Source organism: Carica papaya, chromosome 3, assembly GCF_054855325.1.
Source record: "Carica papaya isolate Zhongbai chromosome 3, ASM5485532v1, whole genome shotgun sequence".
Taxonomy (NCBI): Eukaryota; Viridiplantae; Streptophyta; class Magnoliopsida; order Brassicales; family Caricaceae; genus Carica; species Carica papaya.
This window is the reverse complement of record NC_142311.1, coordinates 20,697,494-20,720,562: the sequence shown is the minus strand read 5'-3', so window position 1 is coordinate 20,720,562 and position 23,069 is coordinate 20,697,494. Positions and strand designations below refer to the sequence as shown.

Genomic DNA, 23,069 nt, shown 5'->3' with positions numbered 1-23,069 from the left:
GTGCTCTTAAATGTTTTTTTAAGCCTTTGCTCGAGGACAAGGAAAAATTTAAGTTTGGCGGTATTTGATGTGCTATATTTTTATTATAGTTTTTATGCTCTTATTACTTAAATTTGTAATAAATTAGAATGCATTCTAAGTTTTAAAAAATCAAGTTACAAGCAAAATTTTGATGTTGGTGACATTGGTGAAGAAAAGAGAAAAAATAAAGACTTAAAAGAGAAGAAGAAAAGAGGAAGAAGCCCAGGCCCAAATCTGCAACTAAAATCAGCGCAGAAACACTCAACGAAGCGATGTTGTTTTTGGAAAATATATATATATATAGAAATAGAAAGAGGCGTGTACGTCTCTAAAAAAAAGAAGAGTTGAATAGGAAATAAATCAACTGAAAAGGAAAATAGGGAGCCAAAATTTGAAAAGGTATGCAAGATTCTGGGATTTTTCCACCTATAAATAAGAGAGGAGCTAGCAAAAAAAAGAGCAAAAATAGAGAGCTGTAGCAAAGGAGAATCGTAGAGACAGAGAAACACGAGCAGAGGAGATTGAGTGCGAGCTTAGCAAAAGGCTTGGTCAGGAACATATTAAGTGCGAAAACCCAAAGTGCAAATTGGTGGAGTGAGCTTGCATTGCTGAATCACGAAACTAGCCAAACTAAAGGAGAAACAATTGCGGAGACCTTAAAGGGAGAAACTAAAAAAAATGAGACATTCAAGTAATTTAATTTTCTTTTAGTTTTTAATTTGCATTGTTTTGGGATAAAAGTTTTAGAAATTTTTATGACATTTGAATGCTAGTATTTGAAATTGTTGGGAATTTATTTATTGAACATTACATGATTATTTCTCTCTCAAATATATTGGTTATTGCTCTAACTACCATGAGTGGCTAATTTTTCTTTACTAAAGTAATTAATGTAGCCTGAATCAAAGATAAATTTGTGGTTTAATTTTTAGCTTTCATTTAGTTGCAATTTAGCAGTATTGAACTTAATTAGGTTGTGAGAATTGGTCAGCTCATAGATTTATTAGTGATTGATGGCCTTAGAGTAGTGGGAGTGATAGGCATAAAAACATCGTCTTCATTATCCATTTTTTATGTGCTTAATAGGAATAATTACTATCTGATTTGAGTTATTCCATTCATTTTGATGCATGAATGAGAAGAGAGCAAAATAAGGGAATACAACATAAAAAGGGGTAGAATTTGTGAAGAAGCTATCAAACCAAGAATAAGTCTTGCCCTAGGCTTAGGCCCAGCAAGAAACAACAGACCTCATCCCCATTCACTCATGCCTCGGGCAAGGCTAAGTTATCACCGCAATTACAACTTGCGGATTCACTCAAGTAAGCCTCGGTCAAGGCTTACATCTCTACAAAAAAAGAAGCACAACTAAGAGCAAGCGAGAAAGCGATGTATGTACTTCATGCTTGGTGCCCATAAGCAGAGGTCTTTGGATTTGCTTAGGTTGTAGGTGTCTAGTTGGTTATCACAGAGCTCCTCATTGACAAAGGTTGGGTTAAAATCCTCACTAAAATTGCATAAAAGGAACTGGAGGAAAAGGTCAGAGAACACCGAGGAATTTTAGAATTGAGTGAGTGCAAAAGTTGAAGCGCTAGCCCATCAATCGGAATGAGACTAGGTTAGGTGTCTCTAGAGTGAAACTAGTCCATTTGTAAAATTCTAAAGTGGAGCAAACTTCTCAGACCAATTCTATATATGCCATTAGAGTGTCCTCAAAGTAAGGAGACCAGCGAATACTGCTAATCAGTTTCAGAAGCCTTAGCTAAGGCTCCCAACCCAACTTGCAAAAGAAACAACCACAAAGTAGTGCAAGATTCTTGTTAACCTAAGCCATTTTCTATGAAGCTAGCATTCCCAGAACAATTTGCTAAGGCTATAAAGGAAAAGGAGGATCGAGAGATTCTAAAAAATTTTCGTGCAGTAGAAGTGAACCTCCCCTTTCTTGATGCAAATATGCAAATACCTCGTTACGCCAAATTCTTGAATGAATTGTGCACACACAAGCAAAATTTGAGTAGTAATGAGAGAGTCAATATGGGGGAGAATATGTTGGTGATCATACAAAAGAAATTGCCTCCTAAATGCAAGGACCAACTCATGTTTGTCATTTCGTGTAAAATTGGTACTTTAGGCATAAGGAAGGCCATGTGCGACCTTGGAGCCTCAATTAACATGATACAATTGTCCATTTATTCCTAACTGAAGGCTAGATAATTGAAGGAAACAAGAGTTATTATCCAATTAGCTTACATATACATTGTTTACCCTAAGCAAGTGTTAGAAGATGTATTAGTACAAGTAGATAATCTCATCTTTTCGACCGATTTCTATGTGCTAGACATGGACAATAATAACTCCCTAAAGTCATCTGACCTTCTGTTGGGGAGATCATTTTCAATACTATGAAAACCAAAATTGATGTGTAGGATGGTACCCTCACTATGGAGTTCGATGAAAAAGTGGTCAAGTTCAATGTCTATGATGCAATGAAGTATCCCACCGACCTATCCTGTGTATATAGTGTTGACATCTTTGATTCCTTATAGTAAAGACATTTCGATTAGTGTTTTGGAGATAAGATCCATATAGTGCTCAATAATATATTGCATTATGACGACTTAGAGGACTTGGAAGAAGACTACATGGCTGATGGGAAGCTGTAGGAAACTATGTTTGAACTAGACTCATCAAAACGACTCAAAGGTAATACTCTGTAATTTGATCTTCCTATTCCTCACACCAAGATTTTTTCTTCTACTTTGCAGGCCCCTAAGTTGGAATTGAAGCCACTGCAAGGATACTTAAAGTATGTGTAACACCCTAAAAACCTTCGTGCTTAATTTGAAAAATGAACCCCTATTTATTTGGGCCTTAAGGCTGTTTAAACTCTTTAATCTTACGTATTTTAAACTTTCATATAGAAATTGTATTTCGTATTTATTCAGTTTAATGATTATTGAAATTATTTATTATCACATAGGTAATTTTATTTTAAAAATTAAATAAAATAATTTTGAGGAACAATAGAGAAAAAGGCAAAAAATCCTGTGAGAATGACAGCGGGCAAAATCCCTTCCGTGCGGGTTTTGCGCACTGCATGCGTGTGCGTGCACGCAGCTAGCACAGGACAAACACACTGTGCGCATGTCCCATCTGCGTAGGGCACAAGGCACAATCTGGGCATGCATCCCATCATGCGCCGACAAGTGCGAAACTCCACGCATGTCGTCTGCACAATAGGCCTACGTGCGGTAGGCCTACACGCAATAAGCATTCATGCGATAGATATGCACGCAGTAGACCAATCTGACCATGGTAATCTTGCGTGCAGTAGGCTTGTGTGTGGTAGGCCTATGTGCAATAGGCCTAGATGTGGCAGGGCTGCACGCAGTAGGCTAGCTCACAGTGCCTTGCACGTGGTAAGCCAGCGCAGTAGGCTAGTGTGTATTGCTCTATGTTCGATAAGCCTGCACGCGTGGTAAACTAGGCCTGCGGCGCGTGGCAAGCTGGGGCTCTATTCTCTGCCTCAGGCAGTGGATGCCACCCCCTTAGGTGTTGAGTGCTGCCAGCTTAGGCAACGTGCACCGCCCTGTTGGGCCCTGAGTGCCCCCATCAAACGTTATACCATCTTTGCTTAGGCGATGTGCAACCGCCATTTTGATGGTGTGCCTCCAATTTTCACACGACCATCAGATTGCATCATCCATCCATTGATAACATACGTCAGTAGTCATATCTCACCTTTCCCATTGACTTTCTTTCTCCTCACCAGATTTTTCTATTTGGCACAAATCCAATGGTCCCCATTTTTTATAAATAAGGACCCTCCTTTTACCATTTCTTTATCACCTCCATTTTCATTCTTCCATCCTCCGAGAGCTATAGAGAGAGGGAGTGACCTAGAGAGAGCCCTAGAGGAGAAAAAGAAGAAAAGGCATAGGAAACATCAATGTTTCGGTAAAGAATTTAGTATGTATTTTTAAATATCATTAGGAGCATTTCTAGGATAAAATTAATAAAGTTTAAATTAATGATTGCATGATTGAATTTTTTCCTAAATGAAGTAATTTTATGTGTTAAAGCATGTTTTATAATCGTATATGAACTTATTAATTTGCATGTGTAATTTAAATGATTCAACACTTGAGATAAAACTAATATGTGATGCAACTGATGATGGAAAAATGATTAAGTATGAGATGATGTATAGACATGAGAAATATATATTGGTATTTGCATTCGTAATTCATAAAGTGTTTCGTTAGGCTTTTTATCTTTGAAGGACTTTTATTTCTCCCCCATCTGGTATGAAAACACATGAAAAGACTGCTCCTAATTGATGAGGCATACCCTCTAATGAGAGTGGTGACGCGTTATGATTATATAGGTCACTTTTGGCGAAGTACGATCATAACCATAGTTAACATGTAGGGCCATTGTGGTTGGCACAGCCGTGGTCATAGATCGTGTCATGGTTTGGCAAGCCGTAATTATGTTGTTGGTTTGGCAAGCCATAAAATACTATTATAGATGAAATGAATTGGTCATTCACATGGTAGTTGGGAATTTGTATTGCCCTCAAGATATGGAAGTCAGAACGATTTCGTGTAAAGAATAAAATGAAAGACAGTGCATATCATGATTTATTTGATTTTCTCTATTTTCAGCATGATTAATTTGATTAACATGGTAGACCATGACATGATGAGTTTGATGTTTTCTTTAATAAAATAAATTATTTTCCTAATTTAAAAAAGAATCTTGACATGACTCTTGATGGTGAGTAATGATAGTACTTTTAATTACCTTTAAAATCTTATGATGTTATTTAAATACTATTTTTCTTACTGAGTATATGGAACTCACCATTTCAGTTCACCTTACAGATGAATAAGATAGTGAGGAACGGATCACTGACGTACCTCTTGAAGTCTTTAAGGATCCCGTGGATCCATAAACTTTTATGAGTGCATGACTTGTCTCGCACTCTGATGAGTCCATTTACATAATGATAAAAGTGGCCCTCTTTTGTATTTTGTTATTTTGTATTTTTTCGCCCCTTTTGGCCTCAGATATATATGTAATTGGGAACTCATATATTTTGTAAAGGATTTGTAGTTATTTGTTCCGCTATATACATTTATCTATTATGCACTCGTAATCTGTTTCTGTATCTGACACCCTTATGCATTAATTAGCATTTGGGATGTCACAGTATGCCTTCTTACGAGAAGAAGAAACACTTCCCTTCATAATCTCCAACAATCTGAGTACGATGGAGGAAGAGAAATTGATTAGAATACTTTACGCATACAAAAAAGTTGTGTGATGGACCATTGCTGACTTAAAAGGAATATAATCCTCAACATGTATACATCGGATATTGTTGGAGGAAGATAGCAAACCTAGCAGACAAGCACAGAGGTGTCTAAACCCACCTATGATGGATGTGGTGAAGAAGGAAATTATGAAGTTACTGGATGCTAGAATGATTTACTCGATCTTAAATAGCAAATGGGTGAGCCCAGTACAAGTAGTGTCAAAGAAGACTGGAATAACAGTGATTAAAAAGCAAGATGATGAGAAAGTATCAACCAGGATACAAAACGGATGGAGGATTTGTACGACTATCAGAAGTTGAACACTTCCACACAAAAAAAAAAAACCATTTCCCTCTTCTGTTCATCAATCAGATGTTGGAGAGACTCACAGGAAAAATACATTATTGATGCCTGGATGTGTATTGAGGGTTCTATCAGATTTTGGTTACTCTAAAAGACCAAGAGAAGACCACCTTCACCTGCCCCTTTAGCACCTTTGCCTACAGAAGGATGCCTTTTAGACTCTACAATGCCCCAACCACTTTTTAGAAGTGTATGATTAATATTTGTTTTAATTTTATGGAGTAAATTATTGATGTTTTCAAGGATGATTTTACAATCTACAGAGACTCGTTCAATGAATGCCTAGACAACCTCATTAATTGCTAAAATGGTGCATTGAAACCAACCTTGTCCTGAATTATGATAAGTGCAATTTTGTTGTTGATCAAGGACTGATCTTAGGTCACATAGTGTCTTTAACAGGTATAGAAGTGGACAAAGCAAATGTTGATGTGATTAAGTCCCTGCCCTATCCCAAAAATGTGCAAGAAATTCGTTCATTCCTTGGGTATACTAGCTTCTATAGGAGAGTCATCAAGAAATTTTCAAAGATCACCCAACCTTTATGTAAACTACTGCAGAAGGAGGCCAATTTTGAGTTTGATGAACCTTGCATAAACACATTTGACTTGTTGAATGAGAAGTTGATCATAGCACCTACCATGTAGCCATTACATTAAAGCCTACCATTTGAAATCATGTGTGATGCCAGCAGCCAGGCCGTTGATGCAATTCTCATATAACAAATGAAGAAAGATCCACATGTCATCTATTATGCTTCAAGGCTGTCGGTACGGTTCTCTAGCTACTAATCGTTGTGTTTGCACCAAAAAAATTCTGTTCCTATCTATTGGGACTAAAGTTGTTGGGTTTTCCTATCATACAACATTAAAGCACTTGCTCAGAAAGAAAGATGTCAAGCCAAGACTGATCTAGTGGATTCTACTACTGTAAGAGTTTGATTTAGAAATAAAGGACAAAAGAGGTATGGAAAACTTGGTCGCTGATCATCTTACTCGTCTATCTTTAGATAAAGAGTTTGTGCCATTAAAAGATGAATTCGCAAATGAGCATCTCTTCTCAATACAATAAATCACATCGTGGTATATAGATATTGTCAACTTCTTGGTCATAGGTACACTTTTTGATGAACTGTTTTGGTCACAAAAAGATAAAATAAGAAGATAAGGCAAGCAATGTGTATGGAATTATCTGTATTTGTGGAAGCACTATGATACTAGATCATCCACCAATGTGTCTCAAAAGTGGAAGCTCCCTCCATCTTGAGTTTTTGCCATTCACACGCTTGTGGATGACATTTTGGTCCCAAGCACACAACCCAAAAGGTATTAGAATGCGGTTTGTTTTGGCCTTCTTTGTTACGAGATGCATACACTTACTATCAAGCATTGTGAGAATAGTTAGAAGACGGGGACTATAAACCATAGGGACCAAATTCCTTGGACACTCATTCTTGTTTATAAAATTTTTTATGTATGGGAAATCACCTTCATGGGGCCCTTCTCCTCTTCTTTTAGTAATTCATACATCATGTTGGCAGTAGACTACGTCTCAAATTGGGTGGAAGCTAAAGCAACCTTAATAAATGATGCAAAGATCGTTGTCAAATTCATCAAAGCCCATATCTTTGTATGATTTGGGGTACCTCGTGCAATGATCAGTGATAGAGGCATGCATTTCTGTAACCGATTTATTACAACACTCCTCAAAAGGTATCATGTCACTCACCATTCCTCGACTGCTTATCATCCGGAAACTAGTGAACAAGCAAAAATCTCTAATAGAGAAGTGAAATCCATATTGGAGAAGACAGTCAATCCAAACTGAAATGACTAGAGTTAATGGATAGAGGATACTCTATGGGATTACTAAACAGCCTACAAGACTCTCATTGGAATGTCGCCATATCGAGTGGCTTTCGACAAGGTTTGCTACCCTCTTGTGGAGTTAGAACACAAAGTGTATTGGGCAATCAAAAGATGCAATATGAAGATGGAAGAAGCCAGAGAATAATGGAAGCTACAACTACAAGAACTGGAAGAGATAAGAAGGGAAGTTTATGAAAATATGCGTATCTACAATGAGAAAACAAAGATTTTTCACAATCAAATGATTTCACGAAAGCCATTTTTTGTAGGACAGAAGGTTCTGCTGTATGACTCCCATCTAAAACTATTTCCATGTAAGCTACATTCCAGGTGGCTAAGACCTTTTATTGGCATACCTATCTACCCTCACGGAGCTGTTGAAATCAAGAGCTTGGACATGCATAAGATCTTCAAAGTAAACATGTGATAACCTAACTCTCTCTTAAGCTTGTCTTGAGTATATGATATGTATGATTATGTGTGTGCATGTTATTAGAATCATAATTTAAGTTCACATACCAAGTTTCAAGCTAACTAGAATAAAAATGATGAGATTCAGAGAGCATAAATCCCTTAAGAAGAGTTTTTTCCTTAATAGAGGAAACTGAGTTTGCTATACCCAGGAATGCTTCTTGAGGCTAGAACAATATCATAAAAGGCAAAAAAATACTTTGGGAACATAATAAAATAGTCACGTGAAGAATCAAGAGAGAAATCTCTCATATGAGGGAGGCAATTCCCTAAGAAGCCCTAATTGACCCTTTTGGGTTTATTTATATACTAAAACCAAAATACAAGGAATTAGAGGCTTATATTTGATTGAGAAATAGCCAAGACATTAAGGAAGAAGTGTGTAGAAAAATAAAAATATCCATAGAATACAATTTGGAAGAAATGAGTCCAAACCCGACAAGCATGTACATGGAAGATAGTTTTGATCTTTTAGGTTTTATTGGGCCATAAGTGGGCCAAATGGACTCAAATGAAGCCCAAAAAAAAATCATGTGATAGCTTCCTACTTGATAAACACGTGAAGCATAGGTTTACTGAAAAAGATTAAGAATTGAGCAGGTTATGGAGTTTTGAAATGAAGGCATGTGCATGAAGTACAATTTTGGGCCTTATGGGTTTAGGTGGGCCTAAGGCAGTCCAAAACAACTTGAATAGGGCCCAAATCTTGTTTGGAAGCTCTTGGAGGGAGGATAAGGATGTGTGTAGCGTTTGGTTAAGGATGGAATACTTTAAAATTACTTAAGGGTGAAGGAAGAGGGAAAAAAGAGAAAAATGGATAAACTTGAGGAATTGAGGTGGCACCTCACCATTTGCCACCTAAACCCCTCTTGGCTGACCCTTTGGGCTTCCCTCCCCTATAAATAGGGGTGGGGAGATGGTAAATGCATTCTGCAATGAAGGAGAACAAAGTTAGAGAGAGAAAGAGAACATAACAAAATAAGAGAAAGAGGGTGCCTACCTAAGAGAAGTGAGGGAATTTTAGGGAATTTGGGAGTTTTTCCTTTATGAAAATATGCCCAAACTGTGAGAATAAGGGAGAGGAAGGAAGAAGGAAGGAAGAAACCAAAAGAAAAGAGATAAAAAGAGGGAGAAAGCTCATAACTAGCACAAGAGAACCTGCAAGCTTAAGGTAAGTTTTCTCCATCAATTGTATTTCGTTTCTCTTGAAATTTTAAGGTTAGTTTCTAAATGTTGTGAGGGATATTTTTTAGGTTAGAAATAGCTCAAAAATATCCCAGAACTCTGCCAAATATTTGGGAGAAAAAGGCTCCAAATTAAGCCGGATCTCTACTGGAGTTAAGGTTGCGAGTGATACAAGGTATGCCCGTTTAAACCTTTTTTTCCTGTAAATGTAATTTCCATATGAAGAGCCTATTTTGGATTAAAAATTATCAATATTCCTAAGGAGAGACTCTATCGAAATTTCGGTAGAAAATTAAGATAAACTAAGGAGAGACTCTGCCCATTTAAAAACAGGAAATTAAGGTTTTCATAAGGGGAGACTCTGCCCGCGTCAACAGAGAAATTTAAAGGTTTTATAAATAGAAACTTTGCTGGATTGAGTAGAGTGAGTAGAGCTTGTGTAAGAGGGGATTCTGCCCAAATCAAGGTTGCATAGGACACAAGGTAAGTGGATATTGTGATCGCATAACATATATAGTTTTCAAGTGTTTTCATCAGTGTTTTATACATACTTTCATATATAAAATGCAAGTGTTTTGTGAAAGTGCTATTATGTTTTAAGTGTTATTTTACCCATGTATTTTGAAAAGTGATTTTAATAAGTGTGCGTTGATCGTTATCGAGGTAAGTCATTCTAAAAGCACATGCCTGATGCTAGGCTTCTTTGTGCCCATGTATAATCGTTCTTTTTTTGGGTGCATTGGGATGTGTTAAGTGTTAAGTGTACACCTATACATGCATGTAATAGGAAGATGTGAGTGACCCTCCATAATAGTGATATAGCATAGCTCATTGTATAATGTAGCAAAGTGAATGTGATGATTTAGTTATCTATTTTATAATTTAGTTATCTATTATTTGCAAATGTATAAGATATATGTTTTAATGTATGTGAAAGTTATATATATTACATGTATTATACTGTGTATCATGATATATGCTTATTGGGATAGTGTATCTCACTCCCTTATCATTTTTAGATCCTACAGAGACCATTGAGGAGTAAGCGGTAATAGCAAAGAAGTTTTTTGTAAGTTAGGCTCTATAAGAACTCCGGTTATTTTTTTGCACTTTTGCTTTGTAATGTAAAAAAGAAAAAAATTTAGAGCCTCGTTTTGTATGTATATGATGTACATATATCAAGGGATGTAATGCTTCTGCACTTTTGTATTAATAAAAGTCTTCATATATTTTATTTAATTAAGTGTAAAGTGTAGTGTGCTCCAGACATGCCCTATAAGAGAAAGGTGGCTGTGACAAAACAGGCATCGACTCAAACTGTTTTATAAGGGATTTACTGAGCAACAAGTTGAAGAAGTTACCCTCAACAATCCTACAGATAATGACTGACAACTCGTATACTACATCCAGCCTAAGATAATAAACAAAGGTGCTTAATGGGAGGTAACCCATTTGGTTTCTTCGTTCCTTCTATTTCTGTTCTTCTTCTATCTTTTGTTGTTCATTTTATCGACTATTAATCCCTGTAGCCCATTACAAGACCAACTCAAGACTGCTGAGCTCTCAAATAAAGATCATGTTAACCCCAACTAATATCACGAGAAAAAGAATTACCCTTGCCCAAGAGTTATTCAAATAATGATGTTTGGGCAATAATTTGGCAGTCACCAACTAAGACTTGTATTCCAGTCACCCAGGTGCTTGGGGACCACACAAACCTTACTTAGGGTAATGAACATCCAACACCTCAGTCAAGATCCTCTATAAGCCTTGCCCAAAGCTTACGTGTTATACTAGTGGGGGGGGGGGAGAGAAAAGCCAGTCAAGGTGCATTAACCTTGCCGTAGGCTTATTTTTTAGAAAACGGTCCTCATACCCAAGCCTTGCTCTAGGATAAGCTACACTTGTCGCCTGTTCTCAAACACTTAAGCCTTGCACAAGCTAAAAGAACCCTTCCAATTATGCTTGGCCTAGGCACATGACACTTGACGCCCCTTTTAAATTTAAAAAAGCCCCAAACCTTTACCTAACCTCATTGCATCTTCTCTTACCTTTAACCCCACATCTCGATCACAACTACCAGCAACCACTAACACCAGAACCATGAGGCAAAAGAGATCTTCATGCAAGACTTGTGACCTCGACCTTACTTTGCCACTTGCCAAGTTGAGAAGTATTATGAATGAGCTGCACAAAAAGTAGTAAAAAAAGCATCACATAGTGCATCAGATCCACCAGTTCAGTCTACGCAGCCAAAACCACCTCAAGCTGCAAGAAGCTCCATGGCGAATGACCACCCATGAGGCATTCTCGTCATTGACATCCTTGATTTCCCACCAAGAGAGCTAAATGCCCACCAAGCTGGACCCTACCACACTACCGAATAGCTTGAATCATAACCATGCAACTCATAGGAACCCACCACCAAGGACACTGAGGTAGCCCAAGAACATAAAATGACACGAATCTGGAAGGGCAAGCCCATGCTTCTGCCTAATGATTTCGAATTGAGTGACCACCTCGCCTTCTACGAAGACTTAGAGAAAAAGAGGTATGGGCAAGTCTCCAAACTCCCCATCATCCTGGGCAAATGCTGTCACACCCCTACCCTAGAAACTCCCAACATCAAAGAGGAGGTTTTGTAGATGGCCATACAGTTCTCAAATGTCATCACCTACTAACAACCACAGATTCTAGGATCTGTCATCACTCGGCTTGCTGTTAGCCTCGCTAGTTTTGACACCACAGGTAGTGACCTACATATTGCCTACCCACAAACAACCCTTGACTTTAAGGTTTCTTGACACAATGGGCTTGCTTCTAATCAAAGATGAGATCCCATATTTTACACCTCCTATCCCACCTATACCAAGGGACCAGCACATATCCAGCAAATAAGAGCCCCGAGATCCTTGAGTCAACTCTCCTCCACAGCCCGAATTGCAAGAATTTATGGACTTTGTCCTTTTGCAATTCCGTCAGTTTAGTGACTGTATGACCCTTCTCCAACAATCAATATGAGAATTGAATGCAAAAATAGATGCACTGATCAAGTTACTCACCCAAATAGGGGGCCAGCCAAGCGACCCCACACTAAATGAGCTTCCATAAGAGTATTATGTCCTTTTTTTTTCCTTTCTTTTATTTTGTATTACTTTTTTATTTTGCTTATTTTCTCACTTGTTTACCGCATGCATTGCATCACATTGGGGATAATGTGTAATTTAAGTGTGGGGAAGCTTAGGTACGAGTTTAGGAACATACTGCACCTTCAGAATTTAGGATAGCTATGTTCTAAATACTCACTGCCCCTTATCCTTAGCCATGCCCAAATCCCCACATTCTTAGTCATGCCTAAATCACACACACATACACTTTCAAAAACTTTTACCCCGACCTTCTTCACAACTATTTCATTTATTTTAAAAATAACTCAAATGTGATATTCCAAAAATTGAATTGCAAATTACAACCATCTTCTTATAATCAAAACTGGTATTTCATCCTTTCACACTAAGAACAGTCATTTTTAATCATATATCCTAAACATGACTTGTTTGGAGATAGTCATCAACAAAGATAAATATGATTTTCTCTTACTTCTAATTGAATGTCAACATTTAGGAAGAACCCCACTACAACTTGCTAGAATTTATATGTCCAGAATCATAAGGTTCATGTCTAGAATTTCAAAAAAAGGAAAGAAAACATAGCACAAATAATCTACTCCCTTAATCACTAGAATCTGTGACCAACTGAGTAACCAAGTGCATTCATCACGAATGTTTGCTTTTGCATCAAAAGGTTAGTGACAGTTCTAGCTAAATGACCATGAGTAGTGCTAATAGCCACTTGAATATATGACCAGCTGAGTAAGCAGGTGCATTCATCACAAATGTTTGCCCTTGCATCAAAAGGTCAATGACAATTCAAATAAGCAAAAGTCCTCAAGTTAGCCACAAATAAATTTATTATTTTTTGCATGAACCAATTGAATGAAATCCTTAATTCTTGATAAGTTTGGTAGCCATTAGGTATTGGATGTTTCTCTCTAAAAAACTTTAGTGTCAAAAATTTTGCAAAACTCTCATGTTGTGTTTGGATATTACAAAACTCTCATTTATGTGGTTATATAGGAAAATCTATTCTATAAACTCCTAGTTGATGGTTGTTCTTCTAATTTAAAAAGTCAAAATATAATGAATCGAGCTGTGATAAAATTGATGGGAATGGTAGGGTTAGAAGTGAGGGGTTGGGAATTGGTAATTTGTATCATGAAGTGCCTGAGGATAAGCATGAGATAAGTGTGGAGGAATTTGATAGTGCGTCAAAACATCATCTTCAATGTCTATTATTTTTTACTTAATTAGCATAATTGCTATCTGATTTGAGTTATTCCATTCATTTTTATGCAAGACAAGAGAAGAGAGCAAAATTAGAGAATGTAACATAAAAGGGCTAGAATTCGTAAAGAAGCTGTCAGATCATGAATATGTTATGCCTTAGGCTTATGCCCAACAAGAAGCAATACACCCGGGTCCCTATTCACTCATGCCTCGAGTAAGGATAAGGTATTAGAAATATTATAACCCGCAAATTTGCTCAAGTAAACCTTGGCCAGGGCTTATATCTCAACAAAAGAAGAAGCACAACTAACCCTTGCGCACAGCTAACACCAAGGCAATAAGAGAGAGGCCCAATTCACACTAGACCAAGCCTTGGCCAAGTCTTAAGTCACGTGCAGCTATTGACTTGAAAAAGGCGCACTCTTGATATTCAAAAGAGAGGATCCCACTACAATCAGGATTTACAACAAAAAATTAAGGGGAAGATGATTTTGGAAAGCAAGGTAGGTGCCAAAATAATTGGGAATAATCCCAAAAGAAAACCCTAATTGTGATATCCCAAGTGCTAATTAAGGCAAATGGGTGTCAGATAGAGATTCACAATAATGAGTGCATGATAATATTTATGCAGCAGAATCAAACCTTAATAAATCCCTTGCAGATATATATATATAATGTTCCAAATACATACATTGCTGATGCTAGAAGTGACTACAAAATACAAAATATAAGGGCCACTTCTTTCACTAGGCTACTAGAATTCATCAGAGTGCGGGAACAGACATGCACTCAGACTTGTGGATCCATGGGATCCTCATAGACTTCCAAGAGTAGGTTTGCCTGCGGTTCCTCATTTTTCTCCTTATTTGGGGGGATGGAAAGAGTGAGTTCCATACGCTTAGTAAGAAAAACAGTATTAAATTAACATCATAAGATTTTAAAAGTTTATTATTTTTCTTACCATTCAGCTTCCTTGTTTACCTAACTCATCATTAGAAAAAATCATTTATTTGAATGTCCAAATAGTACATTACCACGAAAAATCAAATATATATATATCAGGCCAAATAATAGAGAAAATAAAAAAAATCATGAAATGCACAAATTTTTCGTGTCACACTTCGTGAAATCATTACAAACGTCCATCTCTGAGGGCAGATACAAATATAGATTTTAACTGCCCAAGTAGAATGACTTGATCAGATACCGATACAGTAATTTGCTCAATCCCACTTCCGGCTGGCCAAACAATGGTACGATATATGACAACGGTCGTACCAACTATAGTGGTCCTAACAGATAGTCTATAGTCACGACATTACTTATCCACGGGTGACTCCTACAGATAGTGTGATACCACTCTCGTCAGAGGGTACACCATTATCTACTTGGAGTGGTCCTCTTACATCTTTCCATACCAGATAGGGGAGGGAGAAATATATACCCCGAAGGGCAAGGGAAACAGATACCTCGAAGAGATAAAAAACCTAATGAGACACTTAATGCAATATGCATGTCAATACAAATACACTTTGGACCATACAGGCTTCATTCCACTTTTTTCTTTTTCTTTTTCTTTTATTTTACTTTTATTATTACGGACTATATATTATATTTATTACATGCAAATTCATCAAGTGTCAGTAAATCACAGAGCATGCTTGAAAATCAGAATAATTTGACTCATTCGAATACAAAGGCATACAAAACAGGCAAAATAACTATCATATTAAATTTGCTTATCTAAAAATACTCCTTAAGATGTCGAAAGTAATACTAGATTCTTTACCAAAACCTTAAAGTTTTCTTTTTCACTGTTTTTCCTTTCTTTTTCTTCTTCTCTCACTAATTTACTATCTCTCTCTCTCTAAACCTTTGAAAAATTGAAGAAATAGAAATGTAGAGAGAAAGGGAAGGGGGAGGGAAATTTATGGAATTTTAAAACTATTAGATTCGCGTTGAGTGGAAAAATCCAGTAAAGAGAAAGGAGAAAAAAATACTTGGCACAAAAATGAGGGAAAAAATTTTCCTCCACTAATGGCGGCACACCGCCCAAGGCAGCGGTTGAGCACTGTTCGAGGTAGCAGAGCCTAACCGGCACGCTATAGGCTAGCCTGTTGGCGCACAGGCCTATTGTCGCGCGCGTAGGGCCTAGGCGCACTAGGCGCACAAGGCCAGTCCACATAGTCTTGCTGCACGGACGGCGGACGCACACTATGCGGCGCCAGTCCGTGCGCAAAGTGACACACAAATGACTCATATGGGTACGACAGGACTTGTGCATAGGTCATGACGCTGCACCGTGCACGCATAAGGGATGTGTGCGCTGTGCGCACGTTCCGTGCATGCAGAGGAGACGTGCGCGTTGTACCCATGTTCCGTGCATGCGTGCATGCGAAGGGGACGTGCAGGCTGTGCGCACGTTTTGTGCATGCGTGCATGTGGAGGGGATGTGCACAATAGGGGCACGTCCGCTCCGTGCTGACATGTGGATGGGTCGTGCGTGCTATGCGCACACCCAGTGGCCGCTGTGCATGCGCCCCGTGGCCACTATGCGCGCACGTTCACAAGCACAGTGCCCAGCACCGCGTGGGCAAACTGTTTTCTCTTGAGATTTTTCCTACGAGTAGGTTTTCTTCCGTTTTGCCATTTTCTAATTTTTTTTCTAAATTTTTCTTTTGAAATAAAATAAATTAAAATTTCGAATCTCGAGAACAGTATAAATTAATTTAAACTTAAGGCACCCAAAGACCCAAATAAATATAGTTTCCAATTCATTTTAGCACAGTGATAAGCATGGTGTTACATCCCTCCTATCTTAAAAAATTTGGTCCCCAAATTTGTCTCGAATAAGTTTGGATACTTCTTTCTCATTTTGTCCTCTAACTCCCATGTTGCTTCTTCCAAGGTGTGATGCTGCCAACGTACCTTAACCATGGGAATCGTCTTGTTACGTATGACCTTATAAGTCCACCCGAGAATTTTTACAGGAACCTCCTCATAGGTCATATCGGCCTGTACTCGTACCTCATCACGAGAAATAACATGAGAAGGATCAGAGTAGTACTTCTTGAGCATCGAGACGTGAAAGACATCATGTAAACTCGTGAACTCCCAACATAGAGTGAGGTGGTAAGCCACAGGTCCAATACGTTTGATGATCGGGAAAGGTCCCACATATCGAGGGCTCAATTTTCCTTTCTTTCGAAATTGCATCTTGCCTTTGTAGGGATAGACTTTTAAGAAAACTTGATCTCCTACGGCAAACTCCAAGGGTCACCTATGATTATCGATGTAACTCTTTTGACGGCTCTGGGCAGTTACCAAATTCTTTTGGATCATTGCAACTTTCTTAATGGTTTCCTGAATGAGGTCTGGTCCTAAGTGGTACTTGTTCCTGACATCACTCCAGCAAGTAGGGGAACGACAAGACCTTCCATACAAAGCTTCATATGAGGCCATACTAATGTTGGAATGGTAATTGTTATTATAAGTGAATTCATAAAGAGGAAGATACTCATACTACTTATCACCAAAGTCAAGAATGCAAGCACATAACATGTCTTTCAATGTTTGGATCATACGCTCAGACTAACCATCCGTCTGAGGATGATAAGCGGTGCTGAAATACAACCCAGACCCTAAGACTTCTTGAAAGCTATCCCAAAAGTGAGAGGTGAAAGGAGGATCGCGGTTGGATACAATGGACGAGGGAACTCCATAGAGTCAAACGATCTCATTCACATATAGGCAGGCTAACTTACTGGTGGTGTCCATGGTTCGAACAGGTAAGAAATGGGTAATCTCGATCAACTTATCCACAATGACCCAAACGCATTTCGACTATAATAGGTCCTGGGCAATTCGATGACAAAATCTATAGTTACATGCTCCCATTTTCATTCAGGAATCAGAAGACGTTGTAACAAGCTACCAAGTCTCTGATGTTCTGCCTTTATCTGTTGACAAGTAAGGCATCGGGAGACGTAGTTAACTATATCTTTCTTCATTCTTAGCCACCAATATTGTCACTTCAAGTCCCAGTACATCTTGGTACTTTCGAGATGGATGGATAACTTAGAAGCATGGGAGGTCTTGAGTACATTTGTGCGTATTGCATCAGGGACCCAAATATGGTTCCAGAATCTAAACAACCCATCATCAGAGATCCTGAAATTAGGAGATTCATCCAAAGTAAATTTACCCAGGCTCTTGATGAGTTCTTGGTCCGTGGCCTATACTTCCTAGATCTTCATAAAGAGATCCGATAGGGCTCGAATCTAGGCGAGGTAGGTGCTTTTGCCATAATAGCTAAGGTGGAGTGATTGCATAGTGTCCATCAACTTCTAACTGGAGGCCATGGTTTGGGCTAACACAGCAAGCTCTCGTCAACTTAGGACATTAGCGATTACATTCCCTCTCCCCGGGTGATAAATGATTTGACAATCATAATCCTTTAGAAGATCAATCCAATGTCTTTATCTCATGTTTAACTTCTGTTGCGAAAAAATATGTTTGAGACTCTTATAGTCAGTGTAGATTTTTAAAGTTTGGTCATACAGGTAATACCGCCATAACTTCAAGGCAAGGATAATGGCTGCCAGCTCTAGATCGTGGCTAAGGTAGTTCTGCTCATGTACTTTGACCTGTTGGGATCCAAAGGTGACTACTCTTCCATGCTGCATCAAGACACACCTTAAACCAATATGAGATGCATCACAGTAAACTTGGAATCTCCCCTCATTGTCCACGAAGATCAACATAGGGACAGAGGTAAAACGGCACTTCAACTCCATAAAGCTTTCACTGCATGCATAATTCCAAACGAAGGGTACACCCTTTATGGTGAGTCGAGTCATGGGGGCAACAATCTTGGTGAATATGTCAATGAATCGCCAGTAGTAGCCTGGCAAGCCAAAAAAACTACGTACCTCGACCACATTGGTGGATGAACTCCAGCTGGTCACTGATTCACCTTATACAGGTCTACCAAAACTCCTTCACTTGAGATTACATGACCGAAAAAAAACTTGATCCAACTAAAAGGAGCACTTGCTTAGTTTCGCATATAGTTGGTTTTGGTATAAGGTTTCCACAACTTCAGCCAAATGCACAATATGCTCCCATGGCTCTTGGAATATACCAGAATGTCATCAATAAAGATAATGACGTATCAATCTAGTGCGTGCCGAAAAACTCAATTCATTAGGTCCATGAAAGCTGCTAGGGCACTGACCGATCCGAACAACACCACCCTAAACTCGTACAATCCATATCTACACCGAAAGGCAATTTTCAGAATATCTTATTCCTTTATTCTCAACTGCTAGTACCTGACTCTGAGATCGATCTTAGAGAAGACCGTGGCTCCTTGTAGTTGATCGAAGAGATCATCAATCTAGGGTAAGGGGTTCTTGCTTTTAATGATCATTCGATTGAGTTTCCTACAGTCCATGCAGAGTCAGAGGGTGCCATCTTTTTTCTTTACGAACAACACCAGAGTGCCCCAAGGAGAATGACTAGGACGAATGAAGTTTTGGGTGATAAGATCAAAAAGCTAATGTTCTAACTATGTTAGCTCAGTGTAACTCATGTGATACACATGCTTGGAGATCGATTATGTTTTAGACAATAATTCAATTAGGAACTCTACCTCACGTGGGGAGATAGAGCAGGGAGTTCGATGGAAAAGACATCAAAAAAATGGCAAACAATGGGTATAGAATACACAGCAGGATCAGCATCCATATTCCTGTTCATTCAATTGTTTAAAAAAATGATAACAACTTATATTTCTTTTTTGGGGATCGTAAAGTTACAATTTTACTTTCACAGTCTATTATAGCTATGTACTTTTCCAAGCAATCCATTTCTAATATTACATCAAATCTTACGAAATCTAATAATATCAAGTTTACAAATACTTCTCTCCCTGAAATTTTTATCCTACAGTCCTTATATATGCAATGAGCCTCTGGTAGTCCTTTAGAGGGAGTTTCCACTACTACCATTTTTTTTAAAGCTTCTGGTCTCAATTCTAGGTTACCCACAAATGCACAGGAAATAAAAGAATGAGTTGCACCAATATCGATCAAAGCCTTTGCAGAAATATTATGAATAGAAGGCATACCCTGAATGAGAACAAGAACAAGAAGGACTTCAGTTTCATCTAAATGGTACACTCAACCTTGTGCTGTGGGTCGAGCTACATCCTTCAATCGTTGAGGGTAGTCTTTTATAAGGTGTTGGGTGCTTCTGCACTGATAGTAGGCGTGATTTATATGCCGACATAGTAGGCCACCATGCGAACGACCACAATGTTGACAAGGCTGGTTAGTTCTGGCATGTCGGGTTGTAGGTGGGGGCAAGACAGGAGGAAGGGCAATTTTGGTTTGTTTATCTGAGGGGTTACTTACTAATTCAGACAATCTCTTTCAAAGTTGTTGGGGTTGTTGTTGGGCTCGAACTCGAGCAAAGTGTTAGTGTTTAGCCGAGATAAGATCTTCGACCAACTAGGCATGTTCAAGTACCTCTATATATGAGCTGGGTCTCAGCATCGTGACCCGGTCATAAATGCTAGCACTGAGACCCTTGAAAAACTTCTTACCTTTTTAACTTTTGGGGATGACCGTTAAAGGGGCAAACCAAGATAGCTGAACAAATCTAACTGCATATTGGGCTATAAACAAGCTTCCTTAGTGGAGGTCTTGGAATTCCTCCTCTTTCTTTTCTCGAACATAAGCAGGGAAGAAGTTATCAAAGAAAGCATCCATGAAAACTTCCCAAGTAGTAAGGGTAGGCAGGACTTCTCTTAAGTCGCCACCAATTTTCAGCTTCACCGTTTAACATAAAGGCTGCAAAAGAGACTTTTTGTTCTTCGGTCAGCTCTAATACAAAGAAGAGGTTTTCTATTTGTAGGATCAAGGCTTCAACTACTAAAGGATCAAGGCCACTCTTAAAGTGTGGGGGGTTAAGTTTCCTAAAGTCTACTATATTATAGGAGATAGACCTATCTGGGTTTCAAAACTCAGGGGAAGAGGGTGGATAAGGGTTGGCCTGGTTTTGTCCTACGACTGTAGTTAATCCTTGAACAACTCAGAAAAGTTCTACAAATTCAGCCCTGGTCGGATGATCCGAGTCTTTAGATCGTTCAATATGTTCTACAGATGGTCTTCCCCACATCATTCCTTCAAAAGAAATGAAGACACAAGTTGGAGGTTTAATTCTTAAAAGGAGGACATTTAAATTTCCTAGGTACTTTAAATGGTTTATCTATCTTAGGCCTTAGTGTAAGTGATTTATTCCGCGATATTTTGCTCTGATACCACCTGTGATATCCCAGGTGCCAATTAATGCAAATGGGTGTCAGATACAGATTTAGAATAACAAGTGCATGATAATATTTATGCAGTGGAATCAAACCTTAACAAATCTCTTACATAGATATATGTATAATGTTCCAAATACATATCTCATTGAGGCAAAAAATGGCTACAAAATACAAAACATAAGGGCCACTTCTTTCACTATATTACTGGAATTCATCATAGTGCAGAAATAGGCATGCACTCATACTTATGGATCCACAAGATCCTCATAGACTTCCAAGGGTAGATCTACTTGCGATTCCTCATTTGCTTCCTTATCTAGGGGGGGTGGAAAGAGTGAGTTCCATATGCTTAGTAAGGAAAACAATATTAAATTAATCGTAAGATTTTAAAAGTTTATTATTTTATCTTACTGTTTAACTTCCTCGTTTACCTAACTCATCATTATGAAAATCATTTATTTGAATACAAAAATGGTACGTTAGCATAGAAAATCAAATATATATATATATCCTGCCAAATAATAGAGAAAATCAAATAAATCATGAAATGTATAGATTTTTCATGTCATGCTTCATGAATTCATTACAAACTTCCATCTCTGATGGCAGATACAGATACAGATTTCCAACTGCCCAAATAGAATGACTAGATCATATATAGATACGGTAATTTTCTCAGTTCCACTTTCGGGTGGCCAAACCATGGTACGATCTATGACCACGGTCGTACCAACCATAGTGGTCCTAACAAATAGTCTATAGTCATGACATTACTTAGCCACGAGTGACCCCTACAAGTAGTGTAATACCACTCTCGTCAAAGGGCACGCTATCACCATTGGGAGCGGCCCTCTTATCTCTTTCCAGACCAAATAGGGGAGGGGGAAAAGGATACCCCAAAGGGCAAGGGGAACAATATCCCAGAGAGATAAAAAGTCTAATAAGACACTTGATGCAATATGCATGTCAATACAGATACACTTCGAACCATACAAGCTTCATTCCACTTTTCTCTTTTTATTTCTCTTTTATTTTACTTTTATTATTGGGCATTCTATTGACCTCTCTAATACGAGCAAATAGGGGAAAACTCACACTTAGTCATATGAGGTCCCATGACCAACACATCAAGCAAATTCACATCAAAGACCCCATGGGAGATCATAAAAATATAAGATCTTACATAGAAGCTCATGGCCTCAAGAGGAAGCTTATGGAAGCTCACAGCTTCAAGAGCTCAAAAAAACACAATTCAAGCCATGCAAGGTACTCAAGTCACCAAACTAGCGGTGAAGGCTATCCAACGCTTGATCCTTGTGGTTCGGACCTTAAATTGCTCATACATGAAGTACAACAAGATATACAAGGTTTACACATGATGAATGATGGATGTGAGCCACTTGGTAAGAGCTTAATAATGCCTGGTGGACCAATCAAAAGAGCTAAAGCAAAGAAACTCAAAAAAGTTGTCCAATTATTTGCCAAGAGTGGATCAATGAAGGAGACAAACTTAAGCCCAAGGAGGAAGCCCACAAAGGAAGAGAAATTAGCCCATTGAGGTAAGGAAGGCCTTGGCCATGCACATCCCTTCAATTATGGGACACTTTACTGAGGGATAAGCATGGAGGAAAGTTCACCTGTGAGGGAAATTTCTCTCCCAAGAGAGTTTTTCTTCCTCTTTTGCTTGTCTCATGCAATTTAGTTTTCTTACCCTAAACTTAGTAGGATTTGTAGCAAGAATTCCTCAAGGAGTCTGACTTTATCCTTCTATGAGTCCAAAAAGATTTATTATTCTTCATAAATTAATATTTTAAAGAGTTGGAATTATGGATGACAAAGGAAAGATCAAATGAAGAGAAATCCTATCTATAGCCTAAAATCCTCATTGAGTTTCTAATGGATGAGAGTTTGTTTTCTATTTCAATGTTGGAAGCTTTTTAAGGCATCTTCAACATAACTTCTTCAATAAAAGAACAATTAATTATTGAAGTACAATTTTAGTTAAAAATGAGGAATATTCAGCCATAACAAGGAATCCCATTCAAGAGAAAAAAATTTATTTTCTTTATATTTATGTTTCTTTCATTTAATATTTTATTAGAATCCTACATAAGAATGTAATTAGAGTTTTTCTAGGATTTAGGTTTAGAATTCTAGTAAAATT

General features: G+C 38.2%; 1 long non-coding RNA gene across 2 annotated transcripts in view; it reads left to right on the top strand.

The window, feature by feature from the left end:
- The window catches only part of LOC148266823 (uncharacterized), an 87,436-nt gene that overhangs the window by 44,640 nt on the left and 19,727 nt on the right, over positions 1-23,069 (top strand). The window contains exons 2-5 of one of the 2 annotated variants that reach the window (XR_015817925.1): positions 4,908-9,215; positions 9,298-9,404; positions 9,563-9,712; positions 10,249-11,794. The exons of the other annotated variant lie outside the window; for it this stretch is intronic. This is a non-coding gene — a long non-coding RNA (uncharacterized LOC148266823). Of the gene's footprint in view, positions 1-4,907; positions 9,216-9,297; positions 9,405-9,562; positions 9,713-10,248; positions 11,795-23,069 lie in introns of those variants that run through there. 2 annotated transcript variants of the gene reach the window in all.